This window comes from Rhipicephalus microplus, chromosome 1 (assembly GCF_043290135.1).
Source record: "Rhipicephalus microplus isolate Deutch F79 chromosome 1, USDA_Rmic, whole genome shotgun sequence".
NCBI lineage: Eukaryota > Metazoa > Arthropoda > Arachnida > Ixodida > Ixodidae > Rhipicephalus > Rhipicephalus microplus.
In genome coordinates, this window is record NC_134700.1 from 298,886,237 (window position 1) to 298,907,751 (window position 21,515).

The 21,515-nt window shown below is 48.5% G+C and overlaps 1 pseudogene; it reads right to left on the minus strand.

Moving 5' to 3' along the window:
* Window positions 1-21,515, minus strand: part of LOC119165952 (uncharacterized) — a 70,854-nt pseudogene that overhangs the window by 13,738 nt on the left and 35,601 nt on the right.

Sequence of the window (21,515 nt, forward strand, 5' to 3'; positions counted from 1 at the left end):
AATGAAGTGAACAAAACAAACAGAGTTTTCGGCTCGGCGTTGGCATTTCACAGCGGCGCCTCGAGCATGCGTTTCCGGATGTTCTTGAGAGGCACCCAGCCGGCGAATGGCCGAGAGTGAGGCGTGAGCGGACGAGAAGGTGGGGTGCAGAGAGGAGAGAGAGAGAAAGAACAGTGAAAGAAGGAGTGGTGAAGCACTGAACGTACCTACTCATATACTCTCTCGCACCACATGCTCCCGTTGCTAGGGGCGGGGATAAGCGCGTGCACCCGCAGCTGTTGCTACGGTAGAAGGTGGTGGACGAATCTCGACGAACGCCTGACGTAGCCCTACTACAAAATGCATTTTCATTTAAAACACCCTTTTGTGTACTTTCAACATACACGAGTATAAGCATAAACGTACCCAATGTCTGTAAGCTAAACTGTTAGATCAAGCTCGCTTCATCGTATTGTAACAGGCTATCCTGGACTTTAATTAATAGTAAAAAAACGTACCGGGACCTGTTGTGGGAGCCAGTGCTCGCCGCGGACAGCCTGGGTGAGCAGAAGAAGCTGGTGAGCTGGACCGATGTCAATGAAATGCCCATAGACTACGAGGGCGGAGGTGGACACCTGCAAAGAGTGAAACAAGTCATAGGTTCTTCGAGCGTTTATTTCTCTCGATACGTCTCTATTCTGAAGAAAGACGTATGTGATATCTCAAGAAAATAAAATTAATACCAAATTCTGCCTATAGCAATGACTAGCAGTGAAAAAAGCGTGTTGAATAATGCATAGCTGCAGAAATAAGTCATATTGAACTTTCACGTTACGAAATAATGATCGCAATTAGATTCTACACACACTGCCAGTAGCATTGTTCTGTCTTGGTGGATAGGACGCGTTCTGACTGACAAAGCTTGAATTTTTTCTTGTGTACAATAACAATGATCATTCTCGATATTCTCCGAAAACTTTCCGCAGGAGAACATCACCGCAGCAAAATACTGAGGCTTTGTGTTACAAAATATCAATACTCTGTGGTTATTCCTTTCGTTGTTGAGCACCAGTGCCATGCAGAAGAAGTAGTGCTCCATCGAAATGGTTCGAGGCACAAGGCTTTCTACATACTTGTTCTGCGACAGAAGCACCTTGTTTCACATCATAGGTGAGTCTCTATGCTTTGGTGTTGTCATAAAAGTCACATGATGTCTAATGCCCGCCCCAAAAACCGCTCATTGCGAAATCCATCTTATTTGTTTTTTAACCTCCCACCCAATGTTTTCCTGCACCAAACTATAGGGAGCCTACATGATCACTTTTGTTAGGTTGGAGACAACTCAAAAAGCGCTTTAAAAAAAGTCAGCCAAAATCGGCGCGCAATCGGGCATGCTGTTGCCGGCTTCCACCAAATGTAACAAAATTTCTTTTGCGCCCCCATTTCGTGGCCAGCATGTAGTCATGTTGTTACATGAAACGCATCTCATGACTTTCATGTTTACACCAGTCACATACATTCGTCATTCATTTCACGTCCCGTAATACCAAACTTAGTATATGTGAAGGTAGCGAAACGGCCACGAGAGCATCATGAGCGTGGCTTGTAGTCATGTTTTGACATGACACGCATATCATGACTCTCATGCTTGCACCAGTCACATATCTTCGTTATCCATTGACGTCCCGTAATACCAAGTTCAGTATAAGCGAAGCTAGCAAAACGGCCAAGAAGCCCCTTCTTCAAATTTGATACGGCAAGCTATTTATATTTACTACATACTGCTGGCGATGGCCATCTCGGGGGAACTATCGTGTTTTCAGCATTACCCGCAAGATGACGCAATGAGCGCGTGTCTCCTAATTGTCACGACGTGAAGGCGTGCGCTCTCATCTCCCATGCGTACTTTGCCCCAAGGAGAAGGGGGCGGTGTGAATGCTCACGCATGCGCGCGCTTATCTCACGTTCTGAAGGAACGTACGTTTTGGGCTTTCACCGGAACATTTTTGTTGTTACCGGTCGCACAAAGGTCACTGCACGCCCTGCACAGTTTCCGTTTGCGAAGACGGCGCGCTTTTCAAATACAGCGTTGTAACAACAGAGACATTTATTCGCGTTCATCTGTGTTTGTGAGTATGTTTCTGTCGTCATTTTACGTGAGAAACACAGGGCCGGTTTCAATCTGCTTGCCATTTTTCACGTGACCTTCCAATTCATTGCTATATTTACGTATCATATCCATTGTTTCGCGTTTGCAGAAAAGCAGTGACTTTCTTTATTTATTCCCCTGCCCGGCGAAGTTTACTCTCTTTCTTTCATTTCCCTCCCACTCCCACGGAAACAGCTGCAGTGGCTCTCCATTATCTCACTCTGCATAAGCTACTATATTGCCGCGACAGGTTGGCCACGTTCAAGTAGCCGCCGCAATCATCATGGCAAGAGCACCAGCAAGACCCGGCTGGCATGCGTCACGCGTTCGTACGCTCCAACAACGAGGAAGAGGAAGTTAGTTGACTCTGTGCCTCTCGGCTACTTGGACTCGACGACCATAGTCATTAGACTTGTGGGCACAAGTTCGCCCTAATAAAGTTGCTTGTAATACAAGGCGCAGTTGCTCTAGATGTTTGTCGAACGTTGCAGAGAATACCACCACGTCATCCAAATACACCAGGCATGACTGCCATTTCAATCCGGCGAGGACAGTGTCCATCATTCGCTGGAACGTCGCTGGCGCGGAACAGAGGCTGAATGAAAGCGCTTTGAATTCGTAGAGGCCATTTGGTGTTACGAATGCAGTTTTTTCACGGTCCCGCTCGTCTACCTCTATTTGCCAATATCCGCTTTTCAGATCCAAGGAGGAGAAAAACTTTGCGGATCGCAGCCGATCTAGTGTATCGTCAATACGTGGCAAGGGGTATACATCTCGTTTAGTTACACTGTTGAGTTTTCGGTAGTCGACACAGAATCTAAGCGTGTTGTCTTTCTTCTTAACGAGCACTACGGGGGACGCCCATGGACTATTTGAAGGCTGGATGACATCATCCGAAAGCATTTCCTCCACTTGCTTCTTAATGATTTCCCGTTCTTTCTGTGACACTCGATATGGATGCTGGCATATAGGCCTCGTGTCGTCTTACGTTATAATTCTGTGTTTCGTAATTGACGTGCGCTGGACCTTCGAGGCAATTGAAAAGCAATCAGAGAATTCTTTTACTAAGGCGTAAATCTGTTTCTTTTGACTGTCCGGAAGGTTCTGGTTGACGGTCACGGATGTGTCGATGTTGCAGGCCACTGGTCGAGTGGTTGACGTGGTTAAGCTGCATAGATCTGTCGCCATACAGAAGTCGTGTAAATAGGCAATAGCCGTGCCTTGAGCGATGTGTTGAAGTTCATTGGAGAAATTCGTAAGTAGGACATCTGCACGGCCATTCGTCAAGTGAACAAGACCCCGAGCTACGCAGACACCTTTTTTCAAAAACAGCCCTACATTTGTATCCGCTATGCCTTCGCGGTTGTAAGATGCGTCATTCTCTACGAGCACCATTATGCTGCAGCGTGGTGGCACAGTTACGTCATCATGAACAACGCGTAGAGCAGTTAGGCGTCCCTCAGATTCCTCTACAGGTATAGCTCGTTCAGTCGAAAACGACACGCTGGACCTACGCAGGTTAATTACGGCGCCATTAGCTCGCAAAAAATCCATTCCTATAATGAGGTCTCTTGAACATTCTGGTAGCACAATGAAATCGGCAACGTAAATAAAGCCCCGTATTTCAAGTCTTGCGGTGCATCTGCCAAGGGGCGTAATAATGTGACCACCTGCCGTGCGTATCTGCGATCCACTCCACTGTGTCACAACTTTGTTTAGCTTCTTCACCATCTTGTGACTTATCACTGAATAATCAGCACCGGTGTCGACTAAGGCATTCAGCTCCCATCCTTCTATTCTCAACCGCAAATCTGAAGTAACACTTTCGTGGTTGTACCCATTTACCGGAAATACACCGTCGTCGCCCTCAAGCCATATTGGAGGATCTTCGTAATTGATGTTATCAGCGGCCTCACCTCCACAGGTCGCTTGATTCAGTTTTCCGGGAGTGGACTTGGAGAGCGATGACCAGGCTGCCTTAAAGGTGCACGTGGGCTGGATGACCGGTAGCGCATAGGCGATGGTGACCGTGACCGACGTTGGCGTAGAGGTGGCGAGTTCTGGCGCGTAGACAAGTACTCCTCAATTTCCGCTGGTCGTTCGCCGTTTCGGGGGCACGGTGCATACGACGGGAAGCCTCTTAATCCAGCCTGTCGGTAAGGGCAGAATCTGTACAAATGACCCGCTTCGCCACAATGGAAACAAAGAGGCCTGCGCTCGTGATCACGCCAGACGTCACTTTTTCTGGGCCTAGGCTCCGCATAGCGATGCGTGCTACGTGCTCCTGGGGGCAGATAGGTAGCCGTTGGTTCCCGTGGACGAGGTACGCTGCGTGCTGTAGATGGGAGAGGAGTCGTTGCCATCGCAACTGCTGCATTGCTGTGTACCGTTGGTTGTCGGAGAACTTCAGAGTACGTTCGGATAGGTCGAACTGGCTGCAGCTCACGGTCTGGTTCTCGTGTGACCTGCCTCAGTTCGTCACGAACAACGTCTGTTACAGATAGTGCAGTTGAAGTCTGGGGCATTTGCAGTCTGCTCAGTTCTTCCCGAATAACTGATCTAATGAGCTCTCGCAGGGCTTCAACGTCGTTTCGCACGCCTCCAGAGAATAGCTGTGCAGATGCGCAGCTAACATTCCGGTTGTACTGCAGAGCGCGCTGTTCTAGTGTTTTTTCGATGGCCGTCGCTTCCGAATAAAACTCAGCAACAGTGCTTGGAGGGTTGCGGACGAGAACGGCGAACAGCTCTTGCTTCACTCCGCGCATTAGATGGCGCACCTTCTTATCTTCAGCCATGTTGTGATCCGCACGCTTGAACAGACGGACCATGTCCTCGATGTACATGGCAGCAGTCTCGTTTGTGAGCTGGTTCCTGGATTGAAGAGCAGCTTCCGCTTTTTCCTTTCGGTCTACGTTCGCGAACGTAGCCACTGCTTGTCGTCGAAATACCTCCCAGGTAGACAACGAGGTTTCATGGTTCTCAAACCATGTTTTTGCGAAGTCGTCCAGGGCGAAGTATACGCGACGGAGCTTCTCTCTTTCGTCCCAACCATTCAAGCGCGCCACTCTCTCGAACAGGTCCAGCCAATCTTCAACATCCTCGTACGAGTCACCGTGGAATACTGGCGGCTGGTGCGGTTGGCTTATGAACACTTGTGCCGGTGTTACCTGGGTAGTCATAGTGGTGGCATCCATAGATTGAATTCCCCTTGGTGTGGAGTGAAGAGGACCGAACTCAGGTGAGTCACCTCGAAGACGGCGACTTGCCCTCTGGTGTACAGGAGTCACTTCCACGGGGTTGATACGCTGGTCGTCGGGGCTACGCTGTCTTGAGCTCGCGGGGCTTCGATTCATAACCCAGCAACTCCACCAGAAATGTAGCGATGCTGAGGCAGATAGGCCAAAAAAAAAGCAACTTTATTAGGGCGAACTTGTGCCCACAAGTCTAATGACTATGGTCGTCGAGTCCAAGTAGCCGAAAGGCAAAGAGTCAACTAACTTCCTCTTTCTCGTTGTTGGAGCGTACGAACGCGTGACGCATGCCAGCCGGGTCTTGCTGGTGCTCTTGCCATGATGATTGCGGCGGCTACTTGAACGTGGCCAACCTGTCGCGGCATTAGGGGGGGGGGGATAATGCCGCGACAGGTTGGCCACGTTCAAGTGGCCGCCGCAATCATCATGGCAAGAGCACCAGCAAGACCCGGCTGGCATGCGTCACGCGTTCGTACGCTCCAACAACGAGGAAGAGGAAGTTAGTTGACTCTGTGCCTCTCGGCTACTTGGACTCGACGACCATAGTCATTAGACTTGTGCCCACAAGTCTAATGACTATGACTTTGAGCGTATCTATCTATCTATCTATCTATCTATCTATCTATCTATCTATCTATCTATCTATCTATCTAGCCGCGTATGGCTTTTAGCTCTCCTGGCCGTTTCAGTGTAGGTATCGATACCAAAATTGGTATGACATAGCATGATTGTAAGGTGAGCATAACGGACTAGTCATGACATGAAAATCATGATTTGTATGTCATGAATCTCAAAATTTACATTTCATAGTCTTGCTGCTCTTGCGGTGGTTTCGTTCAAACTACATGTTGTGAAATTCGTATGGTATAACATGACTGGATGTCGAACACAATTGACAGACCCTAACTTGAAATTCATGACATCCGTATCATGTAACAACATGATTACATGCCAACTCATGATGCGCTCGCGGCCGTTCCGCTAGATCCGCATACACCCAATTCGGTGTTACGGTATGTGAATTGATGATGAAGGTATCTGACTTGTGCAAACGATAATCATGAGAAGCGTGTCATGTAAAACTGACTATATGGCATGCTCATGATGCACTCACGGCTGTTTTGTAGCTTCCCATACACCAAATATTCTATTACTGGACGTTGAAGGATGGCGAAGGTATGTGACTGCTGCAAACAGGATAATCATGAAATGCGTGTCATGTAAAAACTTGACTACACGTCATGCTCATAATTCACTTGAGGCCGTTTCGCTAGCTTCACATATGTCAACTTTGGTATTACGGGACGTTAATGGATGGCGGCATAGGCGTATCAACTGTAGGAGGCAAGGGGGTGCTAGCCCCCCCCCCCTCCAATAAGAGGAAGGGGGGCTGAGCCCCTCCACTTCGGACAGTGGTTAATGTTAGCTGCACAATAGGGAAACAAACAATTAAGGTGACGTTTTTTGTTGTTTTTATTGCTACAGTAATCCTCAGTTATAATGTTTCGAGGAGATCATTTATATTTATTTATTTACAGTACCTCAAAGGTCCAAATGAAGGGGTTTTACATGAGGGGTGAACTATTACAATCGGTTAAAGGAGTAGATGCTCGATCGCTGTTTTGAAGTTGATGATACTGGAGTGGTGCGCAACGTGAGGAGGAAGGCCGTTCGAATCTTGCGTGGTCTTGACAAAGAAGGATGAAAAGTGCGCAGTGGTGTGAGCTCTTGGCGGGTAAACAGCTTTCCTGTGATTGATGCGGTCTGAATGACGATGGGCTGGCTTGATGGTGGTAGTACGCGGCGATCCATGATAAAACTTGAAAAACAGGCACAGACGAGCTATACAGCAGCGTGACGAAAGTGTAGCGAGGTTAGCACGAGATTTAGGTTCGGTTACGCTTGACTGATATGAATAATCTGAAAAGATGAATCTTGCTGCCCGGCTTTGCACTGTTTCAAGTATTTTAGTATTGTTACTCTGATGAGGGTCCCAAACAGCGCATGCGTATTCAAGTTTTGGTCTGATTAGTGTCTGATAAGCGAGTAGTTTGACAGGGGTAGGAGCTAGATGAAGGTTTCGATGAAGATCAATATATTACGAGAAAATCTTACATATAATGAAATATTTTCAACAATTCTGATGTTAAGATTTTTCTAGTAGACTCTTTGCGGTGCGGATCGCTGTACAACGCTTTCTCGCCTTTACTGTAGCATTGCAGAGCCGGATAGCCCTGAACAGAACACTATAATATTACACCACTGGCTCATGCTTTTATTCTGCTGTGCCTGGGTTTTGGGAAGAAGAAGTTGTCACAGAGAACAGCCTCTGCTTCGAGCTCTGTGAGTTTCCTAATTCTTTTGTCAAGATTTTTCAATAATCGACACACCTCGAAGGGCGTTCCCCCTTAGAATGGGGGATCAAAACCCCATCCAGCAACCGGGACCGGGGCGACCGCATCATAGTGCGTCTGACGCAAGTTCTCATCCTGGCCCAAGCGTGGCCCACGTTGACAATTCTGATGACTCCTCCGTTGAAAATATGGCTTCGGACAACGACTACGTGGTCGTACCAAGCCGACACCTGAAGAGGAAAATCAGCCGGACATCGCCGAATGGCCGGCAAGCACAGACAAAGGCGAGAAGCATGCGGTCGTACACAATTTCGTATGTGCCGACATTGAAGACAGACATCTTGCACTCTCTAAATAGGCAGAGCCTGTCAGAGTACTTTGAGCTCATCGCTCCAGGGAAAGTCGTAGAAACACGCATAAATACCCGAAAGAACATACTGTCCGTGGAGGTCACACTACGAAGGCCTTATTGGATACGCTGAAAGCGATTGTTTGATTAGGAAACATTCCGGTTAGCGCATTCTCCGCGTACGACGAAGAAACGACAACAGGAGTTATATACGATGTGGATGAGGAGATAACAGACTCGAGTCTCGAGAAACTGCTGTCGTCGTCGGCTCCCGTGCTTGGCTTTCACCGCTTTGGACGCACGCGATGTGTTAAAGTAGTGTTTCAGTCGAAGACGTTACCCACACATGTAACAGATGGATACGTGAGGCACTCGGTACGTCCTTACGTACCAAAACCTCTGAAATGTCATAAATGCATGAAATTTGGGCACGTTAGTGCAGTTTGCAAGGGTGCAGTAACCTGCAAGCATTGCGGTGGCCTTCATGATAGTGATAACTGCAACGCTGTGGCCGAATGCCCAAACTGCTCAGGCGCCCACGACGCAACATCAAAGGAATGTCCCAAAATGAGGAATGAAATTAGAATCCTGAAAAAGATGGTTCAAGACCACTCCCCTCACAGAGAAGCTGCAAGGGCTGTACGGCGCCGTAAACATCGTTCGCGACACCGACGCAAATGAAGCAGCAGTGCTCATAGCTTATCGAATTCGACACACAAAACCGTGCCCTCACCACCTCCTAGCCTACTTTTGTCGGCCATAAAGGAGGATACAGATGCTCAAATGTCAATACAATCCACGCAAGAACAACGTAACCAGTCATTGGCTCTCCCCGCGTCGGAGACTCAGTGGCCTTCACTACCGTCAAGAGCTACGATAGCGCCATCATCACATAGTGCCCCTACCCCCAATGAAGAAAACAAGAAGATGGACAACGCAGATGTCAAGGCTATGCTTAAAAATTTGATGGGTTCGATGCGTAAGATTCTCAGCAGCCTAAACACTCCCGCTGCTAAGGCGGCTGTGCAGCTACTTGAGGTTTTGGAGCCTCTTCTACTGGTTCTTCAGTATGTTAACATGGCACTGATGTTCGAAGAACGCATGCACCAGTCGCTTGTTATGCAATGGAATGCTCGTCGCCTACGTGGCCGTCTGGCAGACTTCAGACAATAGGTTTTGAAATATCAATTTCCTGTTATCGTTATATGTGAGCCGAATATGGTTTCAACTTTTCGTATATCTGGATATATCCAGATTTGGTCCCGCAGTGATCAACGCACGAGCGAAGTTCTCGTTTGTATAGCCGTGATTAGACGTTCTTGAGACATGCAGTCGCGTCGCATACCAGCAATGATTACGTGAGCCTGACTATAACACATAAAAAGCGAACATTATCCGTAATAGGAGGATACATACACCCAAGCGCACAGATGGACTGCTCCCACCTGGGGACCATTATTCAAGCAGCACAAAGGCCACACATTGTGATCGGCGATTTTAATGCACATCATCTTCTCTGGGGTAGCACTACAACGAATTATCACGGAAAGGATTTAGCCAATTTTATATGCAAATATGGACTAAGTGTACTCAACGACGAATCACCTACATTTGTTCGTGGCACGTCCTACAGCAGCTGCCTCGACCTCGGTTTCGTTTCCAGAAGCCTTCTGTCTTCCGCATGTTGGTGGACAGACTTGGACACTCGCGGTAGTGACCACCTTCCAACCTATGTTCAGTTCAGGTGGTTTCGCCGCGCGCACACACGCTACATCCGTCAAACCGACTGGACACTGTTCAAGGCATCTGTCAAGTCTGGCTGTGAGCACACGACTGATCCATCCGAGGTAAAGAACATCATTTCTTTTTCACTACGTGACACAACCAAACAGGTTAACCTACCAATGCAGAGATCAGCAGTTGACTCCAGATACGAGGCCCGTCGTGCAATCCGTCGCCGTGCCGAACGCCGATACAGACGAACGAAGTCGCCTTCAGACCTTTCCTCCTGTTTTCTAGCTCAACGACATGTTCTTCGGCATCTCGACAAGATTGACAGGCAACGTTGGAGAAATTTCGGTGTATCTCTGGACCCGAGGCAACCTCTATCTGGCGGGTGGTACGAAGTTTGCAGACAACTCCCCAACAACGTCAACAATTTCAAGCTGTTGCTCTACATCAGGAACGGACAGATGTTGAGATAGCCAGTGACTACTGTAGCCTCATCGTGGACACCACTGATGGTCTGGCCACTAATGAGCCTCTTACTACCATTGCACCTCCATCGTCGGACAAGCGCCTTGATGTACGTTTTACAATACATGAGCTTGACACTGCGATTTCTGCTTCCCGCCGATCATCAGCACCAGGACCTGACGGAATCACGTATGCTGCACTCAACCATCTTGATACAGAAGCACGACGTATCCTGTTATCTCATTATAATACCTCATGGGAGTCAGAAGAAGTCCCAGCTAAATGGAAATGCAGTCGCATTATTGCATTGCTTGAGCGGGGAAGTGTCCTTATGCACTTTCCTCCTACAGACCAATCGCGTTATCCAGCTGCGTCGAAAAAGTGATGGAAATAATGGTACTGTCACGATTAGAGTGGCTTCTAGAGAGCAACAACTTCTTTCCTGCATTTATGAACGGCTTCAGAAGAGGCCGATCTGCCATTGATGGTGTGGTCGACTTGATAACCAGCGTTTAAGAGGAAAGAAGCCGACGCAGACTAGTGGTGGCGGTCTTCTTAGACATTAAGGGTGCCTACGATAATGCGCTGCATTATTATGCGATCCTTGACGCACTGGAAGATTTCGACACCGGTGGACGACTGCACGCTTGAATTTTTAGCTACCTAAGGGACCGCACCATTTACATGACGACAAATAACAGAGACACCGATCGATATAAGGTTCATCGTGGCGTTCCCCAAGGAGGAATTCTCAGGCCGATCCTATTCAATGTCACAATGATCGGCCTAGCAGCAGAACTTCCCAGCACGGTGAAGATCAGTGCGTACGCTGATGCCTTATGCATATGGACATCCGGAACTACTCGTCCGCAATTGCGAGCTCGACTACAGCGTGCAGTGACGATCACATACAAATACCTACGACGTCAGGGGCTTACTCTTTCAATCGACAAATGCGCAATGCTTGCGTTCACGCGCAAGCATATGTCGCGATACCTGATATTTATTAATGGGGCAGCGATACCTGCTGTAACGCACCACAAGTTCCTTGGGGTTGTCGTACACAGAGATCTATCGTGGACGAGACATGTCGCAGTACTTAAATCTAAATTGAAGAGCTTTGCTCTAGTTCTTCGCCACGTAGCAGGAGCAAGATGGGGCCCATCAGAGTCTACTTCAATTGTACAATGCTCTATTTGTGGGATACATTCGATACAGCATGCCGGTGCTCTCCAATATGAGACCTAGTTGTGTGAAGACGCTAGAGAGTGTTCAAGCTCAATGCTTACGAAGATGCTTGGGTCTACCACGCTGTACTTCAACAAATAAGACAATCGCAGAGGCTTGGGCTTGTCGCATCAGTGTATACATTCTCTGCGAGCCACTTAGAGTTCACCTCCGATTGCTGAGCAGACACAGACAGCACCCACTGTCAGTACTACCCGCCACTCACGCAGATTGCAGTTTCTCAAGAGTTATATCGCGGCATGAAAATATTATACCATCAAAGTTTTCTCCGCCAAATGCCCCTGCAGTGCCTCCATGGGTCCTGCCTAGACCACTTGTTTCTTTTACGATACCTAATATTACGAAGAAGTCGCTCATTTCTTCTGTTGGCCTCAGACAACTGACCCTATATCACATTTATACAACGTACAGTGATTCTCTGCACGTGTACACCGACGGATCCACCACGCTAAACACCTCTGCCGCAGCCTTTGTCATCGCAGACATGGATATCGCTCGACGATTAAAAGTGGACCATAAAACCACATCAACTGCCGCAGAGCTTGTCGCTATCCGGGAGGCAATAAGATTTGTTTCCGGTGAGCGACCTTGAGCCTGGACGATTTTCTGTGATGCCAAACCCGCTTTGCAAACCATTAATTGCATCATGAAGCAAGGTCCGTATTACAGCTTGGCAATAGAAATCACAGAACGTATTCAGGTTTGTTCAACAAATGGTCATCTTATAACTTTCCAGTGGATTCCCGCTCATTGCGGCGTTATGGGAAACGAATAGGCAGACGCTGAAGCTAAAAATGCTTTAATCAGTGCCCCTGAAGTACACATTGCGTTTTCATGAGCTGACACGAACGCCCTGTTTCGCTGCGTGATGCGCAGCTACACACATCAGCACTGGACCAAACCGGAACGGCAACACCAGCGACTTCACAAATGGGACCCAGAAATGAGGTTCCGCATGCCTCCTAAATTGAAACGGCAACTTACAAGTATGATCCACCGCATTCGTCTTGGTGTAGCGTACACCAGACGTTACGCACATATCATCGGTCGCAGTGACACCGGTCCTAATTGTGAACACTGTGATGTGCCAGAAACACTGGAGCACATATTTTGTGTCTGCCCAGCATACGCACGTGAACGAAAAACACTGATTTCTTCTACTGAACTATATCGCAGTAGGTCATTAACTGATGAGACCATGTTGGGCCCTTGGCCAGACACCAACAGTGCAACTGCGGTCACAAGAGCAGTTATAACCTTTTTGGAAACAACTGGACTATGTGCGCGGCTATAAAATGTGTCTCAGCTAGAAAGAACACTACATACTCACCTCTCTAACTCACCATCGTCATCCATTAATCTTTCTTTTCCGCTTTCCCTTTCCCCCGTGTAGGGTAGCAGGCTAGAGCAAGCTATCACTCAGGCCGACCTCTCTGCCTTTCTGTAAATAAACTTACCTCCTCCTCCTGCTGTGCCTGGCTGGCTGATGCAGCTACAGGTAGGAATGTGCAAAGTATTTACGGTCTAATGAAAGCACTTGCTGCTTCACGAAAATAATTTTCTTCCGTAGAAAAGAAATAGCATTACCGCTGTTCTGTCTAAGCTGCTGTGAGCCTATGAGTGTGATGAATGCTTTTCAATATGTGGTTTTGCCCTGCTGAAAGAGGAAAAAAAAAGGTTTGCGCTTCAGTCTCAGATCAACCAAACCAGTGATTAATTTCGCTTATGGTACCTTCTAACGATTGCAGCAGCTTTCACAGTGGTGACGAATGAAACAGTGAAATCGAGCAATAGGAAGCTCAGATTTCAATCTTTTCTTGAAACTTGATCCCACGAAGTCCATAGTTTTTTGCACTAAGTGGACTTGAATAAGTGCACACTGCAGAGCCGCTTATTCTTCTCTCTTTCTCGGCAAGTATTAACTAATTGTATGTATTCAGAGAAATGCGAGGTTGCGCCTTAAAAATCGTGGTCATTCTCACAAATTGATGTGATGTAAGAGGCGCTTCCTCTGAGATGATCGCGCAACGCACGTATCCTTCGTGTACATCTCCCACCATCATATAGACGTGACAACGTTAATATATATCCCAGCACTGTCCGTTTGCATATTTCTGCGCCTACCCCATACTTTGTAGAAGAAAACTGTGTCTTGTCTGCAATTCTTTCATACCCATATCGCACAAGTGATTATGCTTTCCTTCGGAAACTTTGGCAGAAATAAACATTTTCGCACGTTCGTTCGTCGTTTCTTCCCGCATATATATATAGGGAGAGAGAGAGAAAAAACATAGAGGGAGGCGTAGCGGGGAAGGAAGCGCACTAAGCACGACGTACGACGAAACACCTTTTAATAATCACAAACGTTTCGGCTCGCCCACCAGCCGAAACACACACACACACACACACACACACACACACACACACACACACACACACACACACACATATATATATATATATATATATATATATATATATATATATATATATATATATATATATATATATATATATATATATATATATATATGTATGTATATATATATATGTATATATATATATTATGACCCCTGGGTTGAGAAAGCGCTTATTCAGCCAAGGGCTCAGCAGCGAACGGGCAGTCTGTCTGAGATCGAGCGCGCACACACCCGATGATGATTGTGGGGGATACACCGTGAAGATGAGAACAGGGCCCCAGACGGATGATGATGATTATAATGCATATATGAGAAGAAGCACATAACGAATGCCCACAGTGATTCTCCCCACATCGAAGTGGCCAACCTGGCCATAGCAAGTCAATGTTTCAGAGAACGTCGCCTGAAGGGCTTCATGCGAGACACGTGCATGATCTCTGTGGTGTGGTGACGGCGGTCTGTTGGAACTACAAGTGGGGTCAGATGATAATTAATGAGAAAATTCTGTTCAATAACTATATAAGGCCCAATGAAATGTGGCTGAAACTTTTCGCACAGACCAGGTGTACGAACAGCTGTGAAGAAAAGCACCTCGTCACCAGGTCGCAAGAGAACAAGGCGATTGGGTGCGTCATAAATGACTTTTCGATTTTGCTGTCGTGCTTCCTTGTTGATGCGAGCACGATCGCGACACCGGGTTAGTCTTGAAATGTATTCCTCGCTGGAAGACGGAGACGAGTTGACGTTGGTCTTGAAAATGAAACGTCGATGAATAAAGGAGGAAAACGTCCATAAACGAGGTAGAACAGCGAATAACTGATGGTGCGCTGAACAGCCGTGTTGTAGGCAAAGGTGAGGAATGGTGGGAGAGTATTTCAGTTTTTGTGATCTGGGCTGATGTAGACGGCTATCATATCAGCAAGAGTACGGTGAAACTTCTCGGTGAGACCATTGGTGTGAGGGTGGTAGCTTGAAGCTGTCTTGTGTGTTATTCTAGAGGTGCGCAATACTTAATTTAGCACGTCTGACAGCAACACCTTTCCATGGTCACTCAGAAATATACGAGGGGCAACGTGGCGCACAAATATGGCGTGCAGAACGAAGTTGGCAACTTCCGAAGCAGGAGGCAGTTGATACAGATGTTGTCTTCGCGTAGCGTGTCAAGTGGTCGACGGCGGTCACTATTCATCATTTGCCAGTGGATGTGACGGGAAGAGGGCCATAAAGGTCGATATCTACAACCTCAAATGGCGTTGTGGGGCACGGAATTGGCTGTAGAGGCCCGGTCTGTGCAGTTTTCTGGATTTTACGACGCTGACACGGGACACAGGAACCGACGTAGCGCGCAATGCTAGTAGAAATACCAGGCCAGTGGAAGCGACTTCGAATGCGATCGTGAGTTTTTTCAATACCAAGATGTCCGGCAGTCAAGTCATAGTGGAAGGCTTTAAGCACGTCAAGTCGAAGAGAGTGGGGTAACACAGGGACCCAGCGTTGACCATCAGAGTGGTAGATGTGACGGTACAGGACTCCATTCTCCAGCTTAAATCGCAAGAGTTGATGACGATGCCACGCGTTAGGTGGATGAGAAGCTCCTGAGAGCCGGTCCATAATGCGCCTACAGTACGTATCAGACAACTGGCAGGCGTGAAGTGTGCGCTTGTCGTCCGAAAATAGCTGGTCTATTGAGGCGAGCATGGGCACTGCAGTAGAAGTGATGGCCGAACTTTGACCGATGCTGAGCTGGGTATTTGGTAGCGGGCAGCGCGAGAGAGCGTCGGCGTCTTGAAGTTTTCTACCTGACTTGTAAATGATATCGAAGTCATACTCCTGTAAACGTAGAATCCACCGACCCAAGCATGCAGACAAGTTTTTCAACGTGGAAAGCCAGCGTAGAACGCGGTGTTCTGTAACAATCCTGAAATGACGGCCGTGGACATAGGGATGGAACTTTTGCACTTACCATACCACAGCCAAGCCCTCTTGCTCAGTTATGGTATAGTTCTTCTCGGTCGCGGTAAGTACTCAACTGGCATATGCGACTACTTTCTCTTGTGAAGAGGAGTCGCGTTAGAGCAGAACGGCACCTATACCACGGCCGCTAGCGTCCGTATGTAGGATGGTCGATGCGGTATCATCAAAGTAATGGAGTACAGGTTCGGACGTGAGGGCACACTTTAAAAGGTCGAACGCCGTTTGACATTCTTCCGCCCACAGAAAGGGCACGTCATAAGCAAGAAGCTGGTGCAGTGGAGCCACCATTAATGTGAAGTTTTGTTTAAAACAACGAAAATAGGAGGCGAGACCAAGAAAACTTCGCAACTCCTTCGGCCTTTCAGGATTGATTGATCGATATGTGGGGTTTAACGTCCCAAAACCACCATATGATTATGAGAGACACCGTAGTGGAGGGCTCCGGAAATTTCGACCACCTGGGGTTCTTTAACTGCACCCAAATCTGAGCACACGGGCCTACAACATTTCCGCCTCCATCGGAAATGCAGCCGCCACAGCCGGGATTCAATCCCGCGACCTGCGGTTCAGGAGCCGAGTACCTTAGCCACTAGACCACCGCGGCGGGGCCGGCCTTTCAGGATGCGTAAAGCGAAGCACCGCAGCAAATTTTTCCAGATCTGACCTAATTCCGTCTTTGGTCACGACGCGGCCCAGAACCTTGATAGCTTTTGTGGCGAAACGGCCTTTTTTGTGTTGAGTTGGAGACCAGCGGTGGCAAGGCACGTCAGAACGTCATTCAAACGTTGCAAGTGCTGAGGAAACGTTGACGAAAAATTGACGATGTCGTCCAAGTAGCAGAGACAGGTCTTCCATTCGATGCCGCACAACACGGTATCGATCCTGCGCTCAAATGTAGCGGGCGCGTTGCACAGCCCGAAAGACATAACGTTGAATTCGTATAGCCCGTCGGGGGTATCGAATGCCTTTTTCTCTTTATGCTCTTCGTGCATAGGAATTTGCCAGTATCCGGAACGCAGGTCGAGGTTGTAAAAGTATTTCGCGCCTTGTAGAGAATCTAGGGCGTCGTCAATGCGAGGCATTGGGTACAGATCCTTGCGAGTGATCTTGTTGAGCACCCTGTAATTGACGCAAAAGCGCATGGAGCCATCCTTCTAACGAACCAGAACCTTAGGCGACGACCAAGGACTAGATGAAGGATGAATGACCTCTCGTTTGAGCATGTCAGCTACGTTTTCTTCGATAATTTTTCTCTCAGCGGGAGACACACGGTAGGGCCGGCGGCGTACAACATATGTTCCGATTGTGTGGATTCGACGAGTTGTAGTAGTAGTGCGGCCCAACGTCGAGGAGTAAACATCGAAGGAACTTGCGTGTTTTTTTAACAAAGCAAGCAGCTGTTACGTCTGCGAATGTGTCAAGTCGTCGCTAATGGCTGCAATAAAGGCGGAAGACGAAGCAGGCTCACCCCCAGGGCTGTCGTTGTAGGAGACGGCATTAAGTGGCACGACGCACGCCGGCCAGGGATCCGTCACGCAGACCACCGTGGTGTTCTCAAGAAGTAGAATTTTTTCGGATGTTGTATTCACGGCGGTGCCAAGTGCGGAACCATTTAGAAAACGAACTACACCGGAAGCGAGAATGATGCCTTTACCGACGCAACTAAATGATGCGGAGACCAAGACGTCGCCATGTTCGATGTCTTTGGAGGTAATAGTTACAATTCGCTCTTGACCTGGTGGTAATTCGGTATCTTCCGCAGCTGTCAAACGAAGCGGCCTCTGGGAGTCGTCATTGAGCGTGCAGTCCATGTCGGTGAGGTAGACGACACGTCGGCCCCAGAAAATTGCCGCGGAGGCAAAAGAAAGAAAATCCCACCCTAAAATTCATTGGTGAGTTCAGTCAGTCAGGACGGCGAACTGAATGTGATGTCGGATACCATCAATAAAAATGCGGGCTGTACAGAAAGCGGAAGGGTGAATGGTATACCCCTGGGCAGCAACCAACGTGGGTCCATCGTAAGGGGTCATCACATTTTTAGGACGTTGGCCTGAATCAACACGCATAACAGAAAATACCGAACCCGTGTCCACCAGAGCATCCACGTACACTCCTCCCACTACCACCGAAATCATGTTGCACGGGCCTGTTGGAGGAATATCAGTCCTAATTTGGAATGCAGTTTTCCCCCAGAAACTGCATAACTTAGTTTTTCGAATTACTGGCAGTAACAAATGAGGCATGCCGAAGTGGGGAGGAGAAGCGGCGAAAGGGTGAAGGTGAATGGCGTCTGGAGTTCCGGCTGTTCCGAGGTGCACTCGATGCGGGCGGAGAGGGAGACCGGTGCGGAGGTGATGAATGGCGTTGAGTTTGATAGTACGAAGTATCTCGTTGCTGCATGTGTTAACCGCGGTGCTCGTCTTGCTGGAGCTTGCGACATGAACGAGAAATGTGGCCGGGATACGCGCAGTAATAGCAAACTGGGCGAGATGAGTGCGAGGGGTAAGAGTAAAAACCATGTGGTGTACCTTAAGAGAGTCCGGTCAGGTGTGCAGCGGAAGGGTCAGGCAGGATCGAACGAAAGTTGAGGGGAGAAGCGGCAGCGACCGACGCGTACGATGATAGCGGCAACGTCGTGTTTACTTCACCCGGAGGCGTAGCAGCGACCTGCGCGTAGGTTCGTACGAGCCGAAACTAGGGTAACTCGATGGGAGCCGGAGAGTTCGGAGATGTCAGTTCCTCCTTGATAATGTCACGTAATGCCGCGCCAGTAGACTGTGGAGAACACGGTGGAGAAGGTGGTAAACTCATGTTCTGCAACTCTTCACGTATTATGTCTCTTATGACGTCATGGAGAGGTCTGTTAGACTGTTCGCCTATGTCTGGTTGTAAACGAACCGAGTCCAGAGTATCGAGGTGCTGACATGTCGTGACGACGTCGGCTATGGTAGCCGGGTTCTGAACAACCAGGGCATTGAAGACAACAGGGCCTATACCCTTCAAACTATGGCGTACTTTGTCGGGCTCTGGCATAGATGAATTGGCCCACCGGCAGAGCGCAAGAACGTCCTCGATGTATGACGTGTACGACTCACCGGAATGTTGTTGGCGAGTGTCGATGGTTCTCTTTGAAACTGCGGACCGAATGGCCGGTGTGCCGAAAACGTGACGGAGCTACTGCTCGAAGGTCGTCCAGTCGGGTATGTCGATGATGTGGTTAAAGTACCACGTTTTCGCCACACTGGTCAAGTAGAAAGCGACGTCACAGAGCTTGGTGCTATCAACCCAGCGATTAGCAACACTCACGCGGCTGTACTCATCAAGCCAGTCCTCCACGTCTTCCCCGCTAAGACCAGCGAAGAGAGGGGGATCACGCTGGTGGCTGCGTACGTAAACAGGAGGCGCGGCTGAAGACGGCGGGGAAAAGATGGCAGCAGCGATGGCAGCAGCGCCGGCAGGCTCGTTTTGTGACGTGCTGCCAGACAGTGGGGCAATCAGCGGCCTGAACGGAGCTCCAGGGAGTCTAGCGAGGGGGTGGGGGGAGGACCGAGGACTGAAAATCCACCTCCACTAAGTATGACGTCTTGGTTGAGACAGTGTTTATTCAGCCAAAGGCTCAGCAGCGAACAGGCAGTCTGAGACCCAGCGCGCACACACCCGATGATGATTACCGTGACACCCAGTGAAGATGAGGACAGGGCCCAAGACGGATTATGATGATTACGATAATGCATTCAGGAGAAGAAGCGCATAACGAATGCCCACAATATATATATATATATATATATTGCCGCGAACGTAATAACAGACAGCGACGAATCGACGTCTTGCTTGCCCTCAGACCAGGATGCCAAAAGGCCTCTTCTTTCTTCACTTCCAAGGAATTCCACCTAAAGTTGATGGCTCATACCCATTACCTGAGACATTACTCCCTCTCCTCGAAAAGCATCGGCTCGATGCTGGTAATGAGCGTTGAGAAAAAAATGAAAAAGAAAAGATGCTACCATGTAACCCAACAACTCTGTCGTAAGGAAAAAAATGGGCTGGTGTCATAGAAGTACTCAATAAAGAAAGGAGTTAGTACACAAGACAATAAAAAAGAAACCAAAGTGAAAAAAATAGTCATTGCATGGTAAGTTAGTCCACGTTCGATGGATGACGCGAGAAATATGGCTTGAGTCTTGACACGTGCACCACCTCACTTTGGGGAAACCGATGGGAACGTCTTGAGGTGCCCTCAGGAAGAACTTCATACGTAACGTCACTGAGTCGGCGCAGAACTTTGTAAGGGCCGAAGTAGCGCCGAAGCAACTTCTCAGAGTGACCACGCTGTCGAATGGGAGTCCACACCCAAACTTCATCGCCTGGTTGAAAGGTAACCTCTCGGTGTGTAAGGTTGTAGCGGTGTGCGTCGGCAGTTTGGCGAGCCTGAATACGGCATCGGGCGAGTTGACGGGCCTCCTCGGCGCGTTGAGCGAACAATGCAGCGTCCGCGTTGAACATGCTCAAGTTGTTGGGAAGGAGCATTGCGTAGAGCATTGTAGTGACCTCTCGACCATGAACTAAGCCAAATGGGGTGAAACCTGTACTCTCTTGGACTGCTGTATTGTAAGCTAAAGTTACGTAAGGGAGTTTATCATCCCAGTTCTTGTGATCAACGGCCACATACATTGACAGCATATCTGCAATGGTCTTGTTCAACCGTTCAGTGAGTCCAGTTGTTTGGGGGTGATAACCCGTGGTTTTCCGATGTTCTGCACCACTTAGCCTCAGCACTTCTTGAAGCATCTCTGCGGTGAAAGCTGCACCACGATCAGTAATTATCATAGCTGGCGCTCCGTGACGAAGTACGATGCTGGTGACAAAAAACTGTGCGATTTCTGCTGTGGTAGCTTTGGGCAGAGCCTTTGTTTCGTTGTAACGCGTTAAATAATCGGTGGTAACCACAATCCACCGGTTTTCATACGAAGAGGTGGGAAATGAGCTGAGCAAGTCAATGCCGATTTGATGGAATAGTGTCTTTGGCGTGGCGATAGGCTGTAGTAGTCCTGCTGGTCGGACAGGTGGAGTCTTACGGCGTTGTCAGTCGCGGCATGTGCGGACGTACTGCTTGACTGTCTTCGCGAGGCGAGGCCAGTAGCATGAGCGGCGAATTCTTTCCAATGTGCGCGTGTAGCCAAGGTGTCCGGATGATGGTTCGTCGTGACAAGCATGTAAAATATCGTCCCGAAGCGAGGTCGGCGCAACCAGAAGGTAAGTAACCTGGGTATGGTCGAAATTTTTCTTATAGAGGGCTCCATCCCTGATGCAGAACGAGTCCAGCGAACGTGCGAAGTTTCGAGGAAGGCTGCGTTTTCGGCCTTCGAGGTAGTCATTCAGCGGGCTTAGCTCCATGTCGTCGCGTTGTTGTTGAGCCAAGTCGGTTGCTGATACAAAGGAAAGGAATGTATCGTCCTCTTCAACGTCCGCGTTCGTGCTTCCAATTGGTGCACGTGAGAGACAGTCAGCATCAGTGTGTTTGCGTCCTGACTTGTGAATGACTGTAACGTCAAAGTCTTGCAGCCGAAGGCTCTAGCGTGTTAGACGACCGGAAGG